The 20,390-nt window shown below is 48.8% G+C and overlaps 1 protein-coding gene across 2 annotated transcripts in view; it reads right to left on the bottom strand.

Moving 5' to 3' along the window:
- PHF24 (PHD finger protein 24) overlaps window positions 1-3,562 on the bottom strand; it is a 280,864-nt gene extending 277,302 nt beyond the window's left edge. For both annotated transcript variants that reach the window (XR_012240591.1, XM_073611431.1), the window contains exon 1: window positions 3,137-3,562. The gene's annotated coding sequence lies outside the window, so the exon portion shown is untranslated. The remainder of the gene's footprint in view (window positions 1-3,136) is intronic.
- Window positions 3,563-20,390: the final 16,828 nt, after the last annotated feature.

Genomic DNA, 20,390 nt, shown 5'->3' with positions numbered 1-20,390 from the left:
CTTCCATCACATCAGGGGTCCCTCCATCACATCAGAGGTCCCCCATCACATCAGAGGTTCCTCCATCACATCAGAGGTCCCCCATCACATCAGAGGTTCCTCCATTACATTGGAGGTCCCTCCATCACATCAGAGGTCCCTCCATCACATCAGAGGTTCCTCCATTACATCAGAGGTCCCTCCATCACATCAGAGGTTCCTCCATCACATCAGAGGTCCCCCATCACATCAGAGGTTCCTCCATCACATCAGAGGTCCCCCATCACATCAGAGGTTCCTCTATCACATCAGAGGTCCCCCATCACATCAGAGGTTCCTCCATTACATCGGAGGTCCCCCCATCACAAAAGAGAGCCCCTTTTCACATCCATCCTTCACATCAGAGATGCTACCATCACATAAGAGGTGCCCCCCGTCACATAAGAGGTCCCTCCATCACATCAGAGGTCCCCCATCATATCAGAGGTGCCCTCATCACATCAGAGGTACCCCCAACACATCGGAGGTCCCTCCATCACATCCGAGGTCCCTCCATCACATCCGAGGTCCCTCCATCACATCGGAGGTCCCCCATCACATCGGAGGTCCCTCCATCACATCCGAGGTCCCTCCATCACATCAGATGTCCATCCGTCATATCAGAGGTTCCCCCATCACATCATTGCCTGCCTTCATATCAGAGCCCCCCCCCCATCACATCAGAGCTCCCCCCATTACATAAGATGTCCCCCATCATATAAGAAGCCTGCACATTGCATTAGAGTCCCCCCTTCACATAAGAAGTCCCCATATCACATCAAAGGTCCCTCATCACATTAGAGGTCCCCCAAGCATGTCAGGGGTCCCCCATCACATCAGAGCCCCCATTCACACCAGAGGTCCCCATCATATCAGAGGTCCCCTATCACATCAGAAGCCCACACATTGCATTAGAGCCCCCCCTTCACATCAGAAGTCTGCATATCACAACAAGGTCCCTCATCACATCAGAGCCCCCCCCCATCACTTCAGAACTCCCCCATAACATAAGAGGTCCTCCCATCATATCAGAAGCCTGCACATTGCATTAGAGTCCCCCCTTCACATAAGAAATCCCCATATCACATCAAAGGTCCCTCATCACATCAGAGGTCCACCCAGCATGTCAGGGGTCCCCCATCACATCAGAGGTCCCCATCACATCAGAGCCCCCTATCACACCAGAGGTCCCCATCACATTAGATGTTCACCCATCAAATCAGAGGTCCCCCATCACATCAGAAGCCCACACATTGCATTAGAGTCCCCCTTCACATGAGAAGTCCCCATATGACAACAAAGGTCCCTCATCACATCAGAGGTCCCCCCCAGAATATCAGGGGTCCCCCATCAGATATAAACCCATCACATCAGAGGTCCCCCATCACATCAGAAGCCCGCACATTAGAGTCCCCCCTTTACATCAGAAGGCCCCATATCACATCTAAGGTCCCTCATCACATCAGAGGTCCCCCCAGCATGTCAGGGGTCCCCCATCACATCAGAGGTCCCCCTAGCATGTCAGGGGTCCCCATCACATCAGAGCCCCCTTCACATTAGAGGTCCCCCTCATCATATCAGAGGTCCCCCCAGCATGTCAGGGTTCCCCCATCACATCAGAGGTCCCCCCAGCATGTCAGGGGTCCCCCATCACATCAGAGTCCCCTTCACATTAGAGGTCCCCCTCATCATATCAGAGGTCTCCAATCACATTAGGGCACCCCCCCCCCCATCATATCAGAGGTGCCCCATCACAAAAGAGTACCCACATGACAAAGGTTTCCCATCACATCAGAGGTCTACTCTTTACATCAGAGGTCCCCCATCACATAAGAAGCCTGCACATTGCATTAGCATCCCCCCTTCACAAGTCCCCATATCACATCAAAGGTCCCTTATCACATCAGAGGTCCCCCCCCCCCAGCATGTCAGGGTCCCTCAATACATCAGAGTCCCCCTCAATGTTTTAGAGGCCCCCCTTCACATCAGAGCCCCCCTTCACATCGGGGGTCCCCATCACATCAGGGGTCTCTCAACACATAAGAGGTCTCTCAACACATCAGAGGTCCCCCATGCCAGAGTCTTCCCATCACATTAGATGTCCCCGTTCACATCAGAAGCCCCCATCACAACAGAGGGACCCCCTTCACATCAGAAGTCCCTGCCCCTCTTTATGTCTGAGTTCCTTGATACATTAGATGTCCTCCATCACATTAGGGGTCCCCCCAACACATCATAGGTACCCCTTCATCACAGAGTCCTCCAAACACATCAGAGTCTCCCCTATATATGAGAGCCCCCATCACATCAGAGTACCCCAATAACAGAGTCTCTACATCAGAGGCCCCCTGTAGATTAGAGCCCCTTGTCACATTAGAGTACCCCCATGACAGAGTTTCCCCATCATATCAGAGCCCCCCCCCCCAATCACACTAGTGTCTCCCCATCACATCAGAGTCTCACCTATACATGAGAGCCCCCATCACATCAGAGTACCCTTACAATCACAGAGCCCTCTCATCCATCTCTGATACAGGTCAAACTGGGTCTTGTGCTCACTGCACTCTTGGGGGAACCCAAATGGTACCCCCAGACACCCTGGCTGAGAAACACTGGTATAAAAGACCTGAGCCTGGCTCGTAATGGAACAAGCATACAGCCAGTGAAAGCTGAAGTCTTATCTTCTGTCCTGCATAGAGACCCCAGGTTGAAGCCGGGATCCTGGTAGCCCCCCCCCCCTGGAGCCTGCACTCTTCAAGTACACCTGGACAGCCATCACCAACCTCCTCCAGGAAAATGCCAGTTTTCTGGCTTGAAAACCCGCTGAACCACAGAGTATGCAAAGTGGACAAAAAAGTCAAGAGTCATGATCTCTGTGCTTGTTCTAGGTTGGTTCTAGGTTGGTGACCTAAGAAATGCCTTGACTGCCAGAAAATCGTCATCTTCTGGAGGAGAAGTAATGACAGAACCACATAGTTCTCTTAGGACCGGGGGTATGAAAACCAATGCCCTATGCCCAGTCCATAGGTTGAATGTATGAGTATAAGGCATGAGTATGGCTAGAGATGTTCAAGTCATGGGATAGCCTTCAAGGGATGCCGCGGAAAGGACCACTCACCCTTGTTGAGGTTTTCAGAGGGGTCCGTCAGAGTCTAATTCATCCAGCGCTCCCTTCTCTGTGCCATTGGTTTTCTCCGTTTAAAAACCTGCAACCCAGCCTCCAGGTATCCTTACTCCATCCCGCCTTGGCGCCTTGGCGGTCCCACCAGTGGTCCTCCAGAGATGGCCAATCTTGCAGCACCGTGACAGCAAGGCAAAGCCCCCTCTAGATAACAGATAGAACTTATGAGGGTCGAGATCTGATAGCCCGCTGTCCCCCCACCCACCCTGAGACGCCGAGCAGACCCTTTGCTGCTCTGTGCAGGGCTGCTACCGAATGCTTCTCATTTGCGCAAGGAGAAAAACCTGCTCTGCGTTAACCGGTTACGCTCCCAGGGGCTGCAGAACACTTAGATGATGTATGCACCCCCCACCACCCCCTCCTTCTTCTTCTTATACTCTGCAGGGTTAACAAGGCTGACGTTAGCTGAGAAGTACCAATAGAATCCCCCCCCCCCCCCCCCACAGCCTCTCCCCACCTCTTCCAGGCATTGTCAGTGCCCCTCCTATACCCTTCTTACAGCATCTCCCTCTCTCTCTCTCTCTGTGTGCCTCCTCCAAGATGTAAGGATGCAGCAGAGAGGGTCCAGGGGCTCATTCATGCAGTGAGCGGGCCAAGCTGGCCCAGCGAGGTGCCGTTGTGTACATGCATGCACCTGCCTGGCTGTCAGACGCATCCGCACATCCAGCTGTGCTGTAATTGAAGCCGAGCCGAGGATTTATAGATGCAGCTTGTAGGAGAATGTAGAGGAGAGGAAGGATGCCTGTGAGCCCAGCAGAGCAGTACAACCCCCCCCCAGTGCTGCCCTACATACACAGGCATTTCCCACCCAGCTGGTGTGCAATAGCTGAAGTTTAACCTTTTTTAATTCTGCACCCTCCCCTCCCCTCTCGTGCTATTGACACTATTAAATAATTTTTTAAAAATAGTGACATCATCACTGAGACTCTGTGCTTCTCTATGCAATGCAGGCAGATCATGGTTGGTGGGAGGGGCAAAGCAGGGGTGCTGTACATAACTTCCTGAACACAGCACCCCGCCCTCAGTACGCCTCTCAAGAGCCCTCAGTCCTGATGCAAAACAGTGGGAGGAGTCATGCAAATATCAAAAATGTCTTGATGGTCCCAGAGTCAGTCTGGAGGAGTAGGTGGGAGCCCTGAAGTAGGCAGTGGGCGGGCTCCTGGGAGGAGTTATGCAAATATCAAAATGCCCAGATGGCCCAGTGTCTGTCTGGAGGGGTCTGATGTAGGCAGTGGGCGGGCTCTTGGGAGGAGTTATGCAAATATCAAAATGCCCAGATGGCCCAGTGCCAGTCTGGAGGAGTCTGATGTAAGCAGTGGGATGGCTCTTGGGTGTCACGGGTGAATTCTCACCAACCACAGCATAGCTAGTGTGACATGGTACCATGTGTAACATTTCCAGGTAATTATTACCTCCCACAGAGACCCCCCCCCAATATTGCCTTCATCTGCTTTTCTCTCCAGAAGGACCGAGCCATCTTTGCTCAGGCATCAGCCAGACCTTCCTGGACTGAGTGAGCTCGGAGAGACTGTACTTATGAAAATCGTAGTGCCAGTGCAGTTCTTGCTAGTGTTCACAAATGTATGGCACAGATCAGCCCCTGCAGCAGCTTCTGATCTTTGTGACTTGTTATAATGTAGCGGTCTGATCACTAGGGGGGGGGGGAGACTGAGGAAATGCTTACTCCTGCCTGCAGCAGACTAATGACTTAATCTTAGCCTAGGCAAAGTCCAAAGATGGAGCCAGTTAGATACTAGATGGCCTAGTAATTTCTAAACAGTGGCAGCTGGTCAATTTCCTTCCCTATTGTTCTCATAACTGTTTCCCTAACGATACTCGGAGATGAGAGTGATCTCACTGTGGAGGAGTCTCTCCCTCCGGGCACAGAGCTGGAATTCAGCCAATCACAAGCAATGAATGGTGAGAGAATTCCTCAATGTTCTATGGTTAGTATGGACAGAATTAACCCTTAACTCCCAAAACCAGCAGCAACCCCTTCTCTTCTAAGCTGACGACACGGGTTTAGGGAACCTTCGGTGACTACTAAAGGGCTTTTCATGGAAAGTCCTTTAGTAGTCACCGAAGGTTCCCTAAACCCGTGTCGTCAGCTTAGAAGAGAAGTAACTAAACTTTAAAGTAACTAAAGGCAATCCTTTTGTTTTAGCTTTGGATAGAGTGGAGAGGGCTTAGAGCCCCTCTCGGGTTTTTATTCATGTCTGTGCCCCGGTTACAGAGATTCACTCTCTCTATTTGTCCTATTTACTATTATCACCAAGAGTAAAAGAAAATCCCAGCTTTTGGGTTGTCTTCAAAACAGGAATAGAGTGGAAATCTTCTAACAGGAACATGATTTCTAATGACCCTGGTCAGTAAACCCTGGTTGAGGTCAGGGCTCTGTGTTCAGTAGGGATGAGGTCAGGGTTCTGTGTTCAGTAGGGTTGAGGTCAGGGCTCTGTGTTCAGTAGGGTTGAAGTCAGGGCTCTGTGTTCAGTAGGGTTGAGGTCAGAGCTCAGTGTTCAGTAAGGTTGAGGTCAGAGCTTGGTGTTCAGTAGGGTTGAGGTCAGGGCTCTGTGTTCAGTAGGGTTGAGGTCAGGGCTCTTTGTTCAGTAGGGTTGAGGTCAGAGCTCAGTGTTCAGTAAGGTTGAGGTCAGAGCTTGGTGTTCAGTAGGGTTGAAGTCAGGGCTCTGTGTTCAGTAGGGTTGAGGTCAGAGCTCAGTGTTCAGTAAGGTTGAGGTCAGAGCTTGGTGTTCAGTAGGGTTGAGGTCAGGGCTCTGTGTTCAGTAGGGTTGAAGTCAGGGCTCTTTGTTCAGTAGGGTTGAGGTCAGAGCTCTGTGTTCAGTAGGGTTGAAGTCAGGGCTCTGTGTTCAGTAGGGTTGAAGTCAGGGCTCTGTGTTCAGTAGGGTTGAGGTCAGGGCTCTGTGTTCAGTAGGGTTGAAGTCAGGGCTCTGTGTTCAGTAGGGTTGAGGTCAGAGCTCAGTGTTCAGTAAGTTTGAGGTCAGAGCTTGGTGTTCAGTAGGGTTGAGGTCAGGGCTCTGTGTTCAGTAGGGTTGAGGTCAGGGCTCTGTGTTCAGTAGGGTTGAGGTCAGGGCTCTGTGTTCAGTAGTGTGGAAGGCAGGGCTCTGTGCTTGGGAGGGTTGAGGTCAGGGTTCTATGTTCAGCAGGGTTGAGGTCAGGGTTCTCTGTTCAGTAGGCTTGAGGTCAAGGTTCTGTGTTCAGTAAGGTTGAGGTCAGGGCTCTGTGTTAAGTAAGGTTGAGGTCAGTGCTCTGTGTTCAGTAAGGCTGAGGTCTGGGCTCTGTGTACAGTAGGGTTGAGGTCAGGGCTCTGTGTTCAGTAGGGTTGAGGTCAGGGCTCTGTATTCAGTAGGGTTGAGGTCAAGGATCTGTGTTCTGTAGGGTTGAGGTGAGGGCTCTGGGTTCACTAAGCTTGAGATCAGGGCTCTGGGTTCACTAAGGTTGAGGTCAGTGCTCTGTGTTCCGTAGGGTTGAGGTCTGGGCTCTGTGTACAGTAGGGTTGAGGTCAGGGCTCTGTGTTCAGTAGGGTTGAGGTCTGGGTTCTGTGTTCAGTAGGGTTGAGGTCAGGGCTCTGTGTTCAGTAGGGTTGAGGTCTGGGTTCTGTGTTCAGTAGGGTTGAGGTCAGGGCTCTGTGTTCAGGAGGTTTGAGGTCAGGGCTCTGTGTTCAATAGGGGTGAGGGTCAGGGCCCTGTGTTCAGCAGGGATGAGATCAGGGCTCTGTGTTCAGTAGGGTTGAGGTCAGGGCTCTGTGTACAGTAGGGTTGAGGTCAGGGCTCTGTGTACAGTAGGGTTGAGGTCAGGGCTCTGTGTTCAGTAGGGTTGAGGTCTGGGTTCTGTGTTCAGTAGGGTTGAGGTCAGGGCTCTGTGTTCAGGAGGTTTGAGTTCAGGGCTCTGTGTTCAATAGGGATGAGGTCAGGGCCCTGTGTTCAGCAGGGATGAGATCAGGGCTCTTGTTCAGTAGGGTTGAGGTCATGGCTCTGTGTTCAGTAGGGTTGAGGTCAAGGCTTTGTATTAAGTAGGGTTGAGGTCAGGGCTCTGTGTTCAGTAGGATTGAGGTCAGGGCTCTTTGTTCAGTAAGGATGAGATCAGGGCTCTGTGTTCAGTAGGGTTGAGATCAGGGCTCTGTGTTCAGTAGGGATGAGGTCAGGGCTCTGTGTTCAGTAAGGATGAGATCAGGGCTCTGTGTTCAGTAGGAATGAGGTCAGGGCTCTGTGTTCAGTAGGGTTGAGGTCAGGGCTCTGTGTTCAGTAGGGCTGAGATAAGAGTTCTGTGTCCAGTAGGGTTGAGGTCAGGGTTTTGTATTAAGTAGGGATGAGGTCAGGGCTCTGTGTCCAGTAGGGTTGAGGTCAGGGTTTTGTATTCAGTAGGGTTGAGGTCAGGGCTCTGGGGAATGCATACATATTATTGGCCATGCAGACTACTGTCAACAAGAAGGCATTCTTTTATACCATATCCAGTGGCTGCTCTTTTATTTGGATGTCTTTACTTGGCATCTGTGTTGGAGAATTCTTCTAATCCTGGGAAAGAAGGGCTATCATCTGCTGCATGCTCTAAGCCTTTCACATTTCTGATTCTGTGTTATCTGTAGCCTAGGGTCACAGCTGGTTACGGCAGATCATGACACATATCATTTCCATTGATCTTCCATCTGCAGCAGACCGGCAGTTGATACAAGCTGACTTTGGTTTGACCAGACAAAGCATGTCCCCCTTTTTATTTCGGAAGAAGACTCAAACCCGCAGAGCCAGATCTATTGATTCAGCACCATGGACAGTTGCGGTTGGGCTTACACTGCAGTTAAAGCCGAACTCCAGGTTTCTCACAATGTGCATTTGAAGCTACAGCAAGTCAGGGCCCACCTCATTTCCTGGCTGGAAGACAGTCAACATCATCTAGTCCTTTCCTCCCCAGCGTGACCTCCCCTGGTCCGCCCCTTTCAGCCATGGAGGCTGACACCCAGCAAGTGTGTGTTATTAAGGTGTGCCGAGGAATGCCCTCTCCCCAGACTTAGATCCACCCATCATTTTGATATTTGCATAAATCATCCCAAGTTCAAGTTCACTTCTTGCATCAGGACTAAGAACATCCAACATCATCTAGCTCTTTCCACCCAGGTTGACTGTCCCTGGCCTGCCCCCTTCATTCATAAAATTTCAATTCTTTAAATCATGGAGGCTCACCATCACAAGTGGGTGTTATCATGCAAATACAGCCTGCCTAGGAAAGCCCACTCCTCCAGAATGATCACCTATCAAGGCATTTTTCATAACTCCTCCCAAAAAGCCAGCCCACTGCTTACATCAGAACCAAGGTCTCTTGAGAGCAGTACTGAGGAAGTGATATTTTCAGGAGGCTATTACAGCACCCTGCCAGCCCCTCCCACTAGTCATGATCTTCCTGATTGCATATAGAAGTATGGAGACCCAGTGATGACATCACTGGGTCCATAGGCATGAGCAGGGGGTGTGCCTGGGCACAACCTAATAACCATGTGCAGTGCCAATTCCCCTACTGCCCGTGCTCCGCCCCCTCTCCTTGTTGACTCCCCTGTCCAGCAGTTCTGCTGGCTTCCTTCCTCTCTCGCCATCTGCTCCAGGGGATAATTCAGGATGGAGAGCTGGGGAAGGGGCTAGAAAATCTGTAATTCACCAGCCCCTTCTTTTTCTAAATGAACATACTCACTCACTGTGTCCATTCATAACTGAAGCATAGTACGCTGTTTTTTTTTACTATGCTTCATTTTGTGAATGAACAGGAAGCCACTCAGCACAGAGACTTCCCATTCATTCACTGCCCCATGCAGCTGAGGCTGCAGAGAAAGGTATGTGTGTTTGAGCTTTGAGGTGCACACCCCAATACAATAGGCTGTGCACACCTATGACTTGGTCTAACATAAGGTATGCAATAAAAATGGAAAGGTTTTATTTAAAAAAAAAAAAAAAAAAAAAAATATATATATATATATATATATATATATATATATATATATCTAATTTGCCAGCTGATAAGGAGGAGAAAGGAACCAGAGAAGGCAAAATATAGGCAAATTAAACCTCACTTTTGAAATGTATCTAAAACCCAAACTGGATGGCGTGTGGGAGGGTTAGAACCCCAGCCAGGGCCCTCTGTGTGGCCTTCACTCTCTTTTCTTCCTGGTTACACTAGTTCTGGTGACAACTATCTAAAGGGATTTCCCCTGATCATAGAGACAATTCCTCTCACTTCCTGTTGTGTCACTAGGCCAGGGTTTTTGCCCATTTCTCCTTGCAAAACTGCTCCAGCTCCTTCAAGTTGGATGGTTTGCGCTTGTGAACAGCAATCTTTAAGTCTGACCACAGATTTTCTATTGGATTGAGGTCTGGGCTTTGACTAGGCCATTCCAACACATTTACATGTTTCCCCTTAAACCACTCAAGTGTTGCTTTAGCAGTGTGTTTGGGGTCATTGTCCTGCTGAAAGGTGAACCTCCGTCCTAGCCTCAAATCACACAGAGTAGTACAGGTTTTGCTCAAGAATATCTCTGTATTTAGCACCATCCATCTTTCCCTCAACTCTGACCAGTTTTCCAGTCCCGACTGCTGAAAAACATCCCCACAGCATGATGCTGCCACCACCATGTTTCACAGTGGGGATGGTGTTCTTTGGGTGATGTGATATGTTGGGTTTGCACCAGACATAGTGTTTTCTTTGATGCCCAAAAAGTTAAATTTTAGTCTCATCAGACCAGAGCACCTTCCTCCATACATTTTGGGAGTCTCCCACATGCCTTTTCGCAAACTTAAAACGTGCCATTTTGTTTTTTGCTGAAAGTAATGGCTTTCTTCTGGCCACTCTGCCATAAAGCCCAACTCTATGGAGCGTACGGCTTATTGTCGTCCTATGTACAGATACTCCAGTCTCTGCTGTGGAACTCTGCAGCTCCTCCAGGGTTACCTTAGGTCTCTGTGCTCCTCTCTGATTAATGCCCTCCTTGCCCGGTCTATGAGTTTTGGTGTGCGGCTGTCTCTTGGCAGGTTTGCTGTTGTGCCATGTTCTTTCCATTTGGTTATGATAGATTTGATGGTGCTCCTAGGGATCATCAAAGATTTGGATATTTTTTATAACCTAACCCTGACTTGTACTTCTCAACAACATTGTCCCTTACTTGTTTGGAGAGTTCCTTGGTCTTCATGGCAGTGTTTGGTTAGTGGTGCCTCTTGCTTAGGTGTTGCAGCCTCTGGGGCCTTTCAGAAAGGTGTGTATATGTAATGACCGATCATGTGACACTTAGATTGCACACAGGTGGACATCATTTCACTAATTATGTGACTTCTGAAAGTAATTGGTGGCACCAGAGCTTTTTATGGGCTTCATAACAAAGGGGGTGAATACATACGCACATGCCAATTATCAGTTTTTTATTTCTGAAAAATAGTTTTATGTATATATATTTCTACTTTTACTTCACCAACTTAGACTATTGTGTTCTGATCCATCACATATAATTCAGATTAAAAAAGCATTGCACTAAAGGCTGTAACGTAACAAAATAGGTAAAAAGCCAAGGGGGGGTGAATACTTTTGCAAGGCACTGTACCTAGATGTCCCCTGTGAGCAGATGCCGCTGATTGGCTCTCCTCTCCTCACACTCTGTCAGTGTGAGGCAAGGATCTCCGTGTTTACATGCGGCTGCGGCTCTTTACACAGATCAGGGTCGCGCTGTGTCCTTGCAACAGGGCGTGGCCGTGATCGCCACACTGCGCGCCCCCGGGGGGCAAGAGAAATCGGTCATTCTGGGAGGCCGTCATATGACGGTGGGCAGGGTGGCAAGTGGTTAAATAGGAGCTCAAACCAAATGGGGAAGCTCTGCTTGTTTGAATCTCCCCCCACTCCATGGCCACATTTTGCATTTTTTTGGGGGGAGGGGTGGAGGGGTGAGCAGGTGTTTGGTTTTGACAGGTACCTGCTCTGACTTCCGGCTCATAGCCAAGTACAGATCTAAGCCGGAAGTTTGGCTCCCCCTCCTTCCCCCATAGTCTTCTGGGACACATCACAAGTCCCAGAAGACTATGGGGCCATTCACATGGCACAGCCCGACTCGCACATCCGCAGTAGGAAACAGGCTGTGAAGCCACAAGGCTTCACTTCCTGTTTCCCTTACTAGAGATGCTGGCGCCTGTACCTGAAGCCGATTGAAGAATCGGTTTGGGTGAGAACATCGCTGGATCCCTGGACAGGTAAGTGTCCTAAAAGTCAGCAGCTATAGTATTTGTAGCTGCTGACTTTATCTTTTTTTTTGGGGGGGGGGGGGGGGGGGGGGTGTGCTGGAGCTCCTCTTTAATCACTTCAGCTCCTGAAGATTTACCCCCCTTTATGACCAGGCCATTTTTTGCTGCGTTACTTTAAAAGACAATTGCGCGGTCGAAATAAAATTGATGTCCTTTTTTTCCCACAAATAGAGCTTTCTTGTGGTGGTATTTGATCACCTCTGCGGTTTTTATATTTTGTGCTTTAAAAAAAAAACGACCGACAAATTTGAAGAAAAAACAATATTTTTTACTTTCCAATATAAAACATATCCAATAAAATAAAAAAATTAAATTTCTTCATCAATTTAGGACAATATGTATTCTGCTACATATTTTTGGTTTAAAAAATGCCAACTGAAGCACAGTAAGCTGTTTTTTTTTACTATGCTTCATTTTGTGAATGAACAGGAAGCCACTCAGCACAGAGACCTCCCATTCATTCACTGCCCCATGCAGCTGAGGCTGCAGAGAAAGGTATGTGTGTTTGAGCTTTGAGGTGCACACCCCAATACAATAGGCTGTGCACACCTATGACTTGGTCTAACATAAGGTATGCAATAAAAATGGAAAGGTTTTATTTTAAAATATATATATATAATTTTAAATATATATAATAAAAAATGCCAATAAGCGTATATTGATTGGTTTGTGCAAAAGTTATTGCGTCTACAAACTTTTATCCATTTTTATTTTATTTAAATTTTTTTTTTACAAGTAATGGCGGTGATCAGCGACTTATAGCGGGACTGCGATATTGCGGCGGTCATTCTGACACTAACTGACACTTTGTGGGGACAAGTGACACTAATACAGTGATCAGTGATAAAGATGTCACTGTCACTGTAGAGAAACACAGAAACACAGGATCCATGCCTTCCCTGCTGACAGAACGGCGATCTGCCTCTGTAGTGAAGGATCGGCAGATGGCAGCGGACATTGAGTCTGCGGTACCCGCTGATTAGCTCCTGCTGTGTACAATCGCAGCGGGAGCGAGCCGCCGCCAGCGCACATTCGAGCCCACTACCCAGAAGAGCCTCATCATGTATGTACATGTGATCCGGTGCAGAGGTTCCACCCTATAGCAGTAAAAATGAAATGGGTCGGATCTAAAGCAGGTATAGAGACATGCGGAGTCTAAAAGACCTTGGATGTCTCCCCTGTACCCCACTGAATGTAATGTAATGCAATCTCCTTCAGATTTACCTTCAACTATGTATTGTAAGGACCCAGTGGCATCGCTATGGGGGTGCGGCCCGCAACCGCAGAGGGGTGACACAATCCCGAGAGCGGCAGAGGGTCTTGGGTCCCTGAGCACCTTGGCCGGTGATTGTGGGCGTCTGCGGGCGGGGGGCTTCTCGGAATCTGGAAGCCCCCTTTAACAAGGGGACCCCCAGATCCCAGCCCCCACCTATGTGAATTGGTAATGGGGTACAAATGTACCCCTACCATTTCACAAAAAAAGTGTCAAAATGGTTAAAAAACACAAGAGATGGTTTTTTGACAAGTCCTTTATTAATTTCTTCTTCTTTCCGCTTCTTCTTCCATCTTCTTTCTTCTGGTCTTCTTTCGGTGTTCTTCTTCTTCCTCCATCTTCTTCTTCATCTTCTTCTTCATCTTCTTCTTCCGCCGCTCTTCTCGTCCCGCATCTTCCTCCAGGCTCCTTCTCCGCTCTGTCCGCTCTGTCCGCACGATCCGCCTCAGTGGGAGTCTTCAGCCGTGTGACGCTTCGCTTCTTCTGACACTTCTTATATAACGGAGGGCGGGGCCACTCGGTGACCCCACCCTCCTCTGACGCATGGGGAATTCACCGGAGTTCCCTGTGACCTTCCCCGTGTTGTCAGAGGGGGCAGGGTCACATGAGTTCAACTCGAACTCGAAGCTCATCCCTACCAAGCAGTGGCAGCACACTGAAGCCTTCCCCCGCCCGCCGCCCAGGTACTGATAGAGGGGGAGTCAGTACTGATGAGGGAGGTCTGTACTGAGAGAGGGGGTCTATACTGATGGGGGGGTGGCCGTACTGAGAGAGGGGGTCTATACTGATGGAGGGGGGTCTGTACTGATGAGGGAGGTCTGTACTGAGAGAGGGAGTCTATACTGATGGAGGAGGGTCTGTACTGAGGGATGGGTGATATGTACTGAGGGTGGGGTGGTCTATACTGATGAGGGAGGTCTGTACTGAGAGAGGGGGTCTATACTGATGGGGGGGTGGCCATACTGAGAGAGGGGGTCTATACTGATGGAGGGGGGTCTGTACTGATGAGGGAGGTCTGTACTGAGAGAGGGGGTCTATACTGATGGGGGGGTGGCTGTACTGAGAGAGGGGGTCTATACTGATGGAGGGGGGTCTGTACTGATGAGGGAGGTCTGTACTGAGAGAGGGAGTCTATACTGATGGAGGGGGGTCTGTACTGAGAGAGGGAGTCTATACTGATGGAGGGGGTCTGTACTGAGGGAGGGGTGATCTGTACTGAGGGTGGGGTGGTCTATACTGATGAGGGAGGTCTGTACTGAGAGAGGGGGTCTATACTGATGGGGGGGGGGGGTGGCCATACTGAGAGAGGGGGTCTATACTGATGGAGGGGGGTCTGTACTGATGTGAGAGGTCTGTACTGAGAGAGGGGGTCTATACTGATGGGGGGGTGGCCGTACTGAGAGAGGGGGTCTATACTGATGGAGGGGGGTCTGTACTGATGAGGGAGGTCTGTACTGAGAGAGGGAGTCTATACTGATGGAGGGGGGTCTGTACTGAGAGAGGGAGTCTATACTGATGGAGGGGGGTCTGTACTGAGAGAGGGAGTCTATACTGATGGAGGGGGGTCTGTACTGAGAGAGGGAGTCTATACTGATGGAGGGGGGTCTGTACTGAGAGAGGGAGTCTATACTGATGGAGGGGGGTCTGTACTGAGGGAGGGGTGATCTGTACTGAGGGAGGGGTGGTCTATACTGATGAGGGAGGTCTGTACTGAAAGAGGGGGTCTATACTGATGAAGGGGGGAAGGGGTCTGTACTGAGGGAGGGGGGTCTATACTAGGGGGGGGGGTTTATACTTAGGGAGGCTCTGTACTGATGGAGGGGGGGGGTTGATACTTAGTGGAGAGTGGGGTCTGTACTGAGGGGCAACTATAGTTGGTGGAGGGGGGTGACACCATGTTTTACCACACCGGGTGACACCAACCCTAGTGACGCCACTGTAAGGACCTGCCTGATTGCATACGAATGGAAAGTGTTTAGGTGTGACCTCATAGTATATCTAGGCAGGTTCCGCAACCGAAAACTCACATCACCAACATCGAAGATCTGAAGTCCATCTATTCTTCCTACAAACTCTAATAAAGAAGTGACCATGGTGGCCCCCATCGTGTGAATGGGGGCTCTGTGACCCTCTACAGGTTATATAAGGCTGCACCATGGATCAGGATCCGGTAATGTGGTTACATTTGAGGTCATTAGATATTATAAAGCTCTCACAGAAGAGCTGGTTCAGTCTCAGGAATGAAGAGGAACCGCAGAATTCCATTAACATCAATCATCCCGGCTCTTGGATGTCTACGGCTCAGCGGTAATGCCTCTGTCTGTATTCCTGTACACACATCACTATCAGGAGCGGAGGGTTGTATGTGTCAGCCATCGATCAATGCACAAAGTCTGGAGTTTAGGCGATACATTTTATAAGATGTTTTTTAAGTTGGACATACACTACAGAACCTGATTGTACAAATTTCTTTACCAAAACTATATAATATAAGGACAAACCTACAGCATGTCAGAGCTATATAATAATAATAGTGTGTGACTGTGGCGGGGACATTAGAGTGTAAGCTCCTCTGGTACAGAGACTGATGTGACTGGCTCAGTGTTCTCTGTACAGCACTGCGGTATATGCCAGAGCTATATAAATGTATAATAATAGTGTGTGGCTGTGGGGGGACATTAGAGTGTAAGCTCTTCTGCCATGTGCTCCTTGTCATTAAGATTTCGGTAGGTATCTGTCACAGTGGGGTGTCACATGCAGTTATACTGTGTCCTCCGGTATTGGAAATATAACACTTCTAAAGATATTAAAATTCACTTCCAATGTGTTTCCATTCTAGCCGGTATCGCCCTCACACATCAGGGAAGGTGTGAAGATAAAGCTTGTGCAGCTCTGTCACTATTTGTATATTCAGAGGAATACACGGGGGAATTGCAGCAGAGGAAATATGCCAGCGTGATAGAATTATCTATACCTGAGGAACCATGGGGGGATCCACTCAGACTACAACAATCATCGCCATTTCCAGTTGCTTCATTTGTAGGATGCATGAAATACCCCAAGATTACTAACTCTTTTTATTTTTTTGTTTGTTTATTTGATCCATTGCAACTTTTGCTGCAAAACGCACCTTCAATCCGAAGCTGCCCCTGCAGTAACTCTCCCCCACCACTAGATGCCGCCAGTCTTCTAGGTTGAATGACAACAGGTGTCATACAACCCACTTCTTGTGAGCTCAGGCTATCATGGACTTGCCTGTAGGGGGTTTTGTCATCACATGGGCAAGGCTCAGAGTAATCATAGACTAGGTTGTGCTCATAAATAATTATGTGAGGAGGAAGGGCCACACATATCAACTATGCAGTACATCTCTTCCACTATTAGATGCTGCCAGTTTTCTAGGTTGAATGACAATCGGTGTCAAAGAGTTCTGCTGGACTAAGCTGTGCTTATGAGTCATTATGTGAGGAGGAAGGGCCGCCTATCACACATGCAGTACCTCTCCTACACCATTAGATGCCGCTTCTAGGCTGAATGACAACCGGTGTCATTCAACCCACTTCCTGTTAGCTCAGGCTGTCATGGACCCGCCTATACGTGGTGGTGTCATTACAAAGGGTAAGGCTCAGAGTACTCCTGGACTAAGCTGGGTTTATGAGTCATTATGTGAGGAAGAAGTGCCATCTATCACCCATGCAGTACCTCTTCTCCATCAGTAGATGACGCCAGTTTTCTGGGCTGAATGACAACCGGTGTCATTCAGCTCACTTCCTGTGAGCCTTCGGGAGTCATGGAGTTACATGATGGTGTCATCACATAGGGTAAGGTTCAGAGTACTCCTGGACTAAGCTGTGCTCATGAGTCATTATGTGAGGAGGAAGGGCCACCTACTACCCATGAAGTATCTGTCCTCCACCACTAGATGCTGCCAGTCTTCTAGGCTGAAAAACAACTGGTGTAATTCGACCCACTTCCTGTGAGCTCATGGAGTCATAGACCCACCTGTAGGCGTTGGTGTCATCACATAGGCAAGGCTCAGAGTACTCCTGGATTAAGTTGTGCTCATGAGTCTTTATATAAGAAGGAAGGGCCACCTATCAACCATGCAGTACCTCTCTTCCACTATTAGATGCTGCCAGTTTTCTAGGTTGAATGACAACCGGTGTTAAAGAGTTCTCCTGGACTAAGCTGTGCTTATGAGTCATTATGTGGGTAGGAAGGGCCACCTATCACCTATGCAGTACCTCTCCTACACCATTAGATGACACTTCTAGGCTGAATGACAACCGGTGTCATTCAACCCACTTCCTGTTAGCTCAGTCTGTCACGGACCCAACTATACGTGGTGGTGTCATCACAGAGGGCAACGCTCAGAGTACTTCTGGACTAAGCTGTGCTCGAGTCATTGAGGAGGAAGGGACACCTATCACCTAGGCAGTACCTCTCTTCCACCACTAGATGCTGCCAGTCTTCTAGGTTGAATGACAACTGGTGTCATTCAACCCACTTCCTGTGAACTCAAGCTGTCATGGACCTGGGGGTGATGTCTTCACATAGTCAAGGCTCAGTGTACTCCTGGACTAAGCTGTGCTCGTGAGTCATTATGTGAGGAGGAAGGGCCACCTATCACCCATGCAGTACTTCTTCTCCACCAGTAGACTCCACCAGTCTTCTAGGTTAAATGGCAACCAGTGCCATTCAACCCACCTCCTGTGAGCTCAGGCTGTCATGGACTCGCCTGTAGGGGGTGATGTCATCACATAGGCAAGGCTCAGAGTATGGACTAAGCTGTGCTCGAGTCATGTGAGGAGGAAGGGACACCTATCACCCATGTAGTACCTCTCCTCCACCACTACATGCTGCCAGTCTTATAGGCTAAATGACTACCAGTGACATTCAACCCACTTTCTTTAAACTCAGGCCTTCATGGACCTGCCCGTAGGGGATGATGTCTTCACATAGGGCAAGTCTCAGAGTACTCCTGGACTAAGCTGTGCTCATGAGTCATTATGTGAGGAGGAAGGGCCACCTATTACCCATGCAGTATCTCTCCTCCACCACTAGATGCCACCAGCCTTCTGGGTTGAATGACAACTGGTCTCATTCAACCCACTTCCTGTAAGCTCAGGGTGTCATAGACCCACCTGTAGGGGGTGGTGTCATCACATAGGCAAGACTCAGAGTACTCCTGGACTAAGGCTCAGAGTACTCCTGGACTAAGCTGGGCTCATGAGTCATTATGTGAGGAGGAAGGGCCACCTATTACCCATGCAGTATCTTTCCTCCACCACTAGATGCCACCATTCCTATGGGCTGAATGACAACTGGTGTCATTCAACCCACTTCCTGTGAGCTCAGGGTGTCGTAGACCCACCTGTAGGGGGTGGTGTCATCACATAGGCAAGACTTCGAGTACTCCGAGCAAGACTCAGAGTACTCCTGGAGTAAGGCTCAGAGTACTCCTGGACTAAGGTTCAAAGCACTCCTGTACGAAGACTCAGAGTACTCCTGGACTAAGACTCAGAGTACTCCTGGACTAAGACTCAGAGTACTCCTGGAATAAGACTCAGAGTACTCCTGGACTAAGACTCCGAGTACTCCAAGCAAGACTCAGAGTACTCCTGGAGTAAGGTTTAGAGTACTCCTGGACTAAGGCTCAGAGTACTCCTGTACGAAGGCTCAGAGTACTCCTGGACTAAGACTCAGAGTACTCCTGGACTAAGACTCAGAGTACTCCTGGAATAAGACTCAGAGTACTCCTGGACTAAGACTCCGAGTACTCCAAGCAAGACTCAGAGTACTCCTGGAGTAAGGTTTAGAGTACTCCTGGACTAAGGCTCAGAGTACTCCTGTACGAAGGCTCAGAGTACTCCTGGACTAAGACTCAGAGTACTCCTGGACTAAGACTCAGAGTACTCCTGGAATAAGACTCAGAGTACTCCTGGACTAAGACTCCGAGTACTCCAAGCAAGACTCAGAGTACTCCTGGAGTAAGGTTTAGAGTACTCCTGGACTAAGGCTCAGAGTACTCCTGTACGAAGGCTCAGAGTACTCCTGGACTAAGACTCAGAGTACTCCTGGACTAAGACTCAGAGTTCTCCTGGACTAAGACTCAGAGTACTCCTGGACTAAGACTCCGAGTACTCCAAGCAAGACTCAGAGTACTCCTGGAGTAAGGTTTAGAGTACTCCTGGACTAAGACTCAGAGTACTCCTGGACTAAGACTCAGAGTACTCCTGGACTAAGACTGAGAGTACTCCTGGAATAAGACTCAGAGTACTCCTGAACTAAGACTCAGAGTACTCCAAGCAAGACTCAGAGTACTCCTGGAGTAAGGTTTAGAGTACTCCTGGACTAAGGCTCAGAGACTCCTGTACGAAGGCTCAGAGTACTCCTGGACTAAGACTCAGAGTACTCCTGGACTAAGACTCAGAGTACTTCTGGACTAAGACTCAGAGTACTCCTGGACTAAGACTCAGAGAACTCCTGGACTAAGACTCAGAGTACTCCTGGAATAAGACTCAGAGTACTCCTCCTGGACTAAGACTCAGAGACTAAGGGACTAAGCTGTGCTCAGGAGGAAGGGCCAACTATCACCCAAAACATCATCAAACCAGACTGGCCTGAAGACAGCAGGAGAAGAAGGGTCCATACAGGGTTATTTTTATTTATAAATAATATAATAGTTGCCACTGCTGAGCTTTCCATCTGAAAATGCTGGCTGCCATACCATTCACAACTCTACCCAGAGCTACATCACCAATCTTGTCTCCAAAATCGTCCTCTCCGCTCTTCTCAAGACCTCCTACTTTCAAGCTCTCTCGTCTCCTCCTCCCATGCTCATCTCCAGGATTTCTCCAGAGCCTCTCCCATCCTCTGGAACTCGCTACCTCCACCGGTCCGGCTATCCCCTACTCTTGCTACCTTCAGGCGATCCCTGAAAACTCATCTCTTCAGGAAAGCCTGTCACTCCTCCAACTAATTTTCTACCACTTCCATCAGCTCATTTCCCCACAGTCACAACCTTTTGTACCACTTGCCCCACCCTATTAGATTGTAAGCTCTTCAGAGCAGGGCTCTCTTAATCCTCTTGTATTTTATTGCGTTATAACTGTATTGTCTACTTTTTATATTGTAAAGCGCTAAATAATCCGTTGGCCCTATATAAATCTTGTATAATAATAATACCAATCCAATAACTCCAATACTTTGGATCGCTGTAACAATTATAGGGATCAGGAGCTCTGATTTCACTCTGGCTCTCTAATCTGCATTCTGCTTCCAGGTCTGGGACTTGGAGAGAGCCAGAGAAGTAGCATTTTCAGAACAAGGTCAGTTCTGTATCTGGCTGTACATGTTTTCTTTGAAGTGTCCTTTTTTTTAGTGTCATTGAGGGGAGGAAGGTTTCAGGTGTTATTAAGGCATGAAATTGTTTCCTTGCAGTTTTAACACTTGACTCCCAGAGCCGCATCACGAGGTGAGAAATCTCATTTTTTGGTTGTTAATACGAACTTTGCAGAAGCAGATTAAAAAGCGAGTTGTCACACGATCAGCAGCTCTTCTACAACGTTCATAATAATCGGGTGTCTGTGTGTGTTTGTACTGTAGATATACACTCACCGGCCACTTTATTAGGTAC

The sequence above is a fragment of the Aquarana catesbeiana genome, linkage group LG01 (assembly GCF_042186555.1).
Source record: "Aquarana catesbeiana isolate 2022-GZ linkage group LG01, ASM4218655v1, whole genome shotgun sequence".
Classification (NCBI taxonomy): Eukaryota; Metazoa; Chordata; class Amphibia; order Anura; family Ranidae; genus Aquarana; species Aquarana catesbeiana.
The sequence above is the reverse complement of the archived record's forward strand: the minus strand, read 5'-3'. Positions and strand labels throughout refer to the sequence as shown.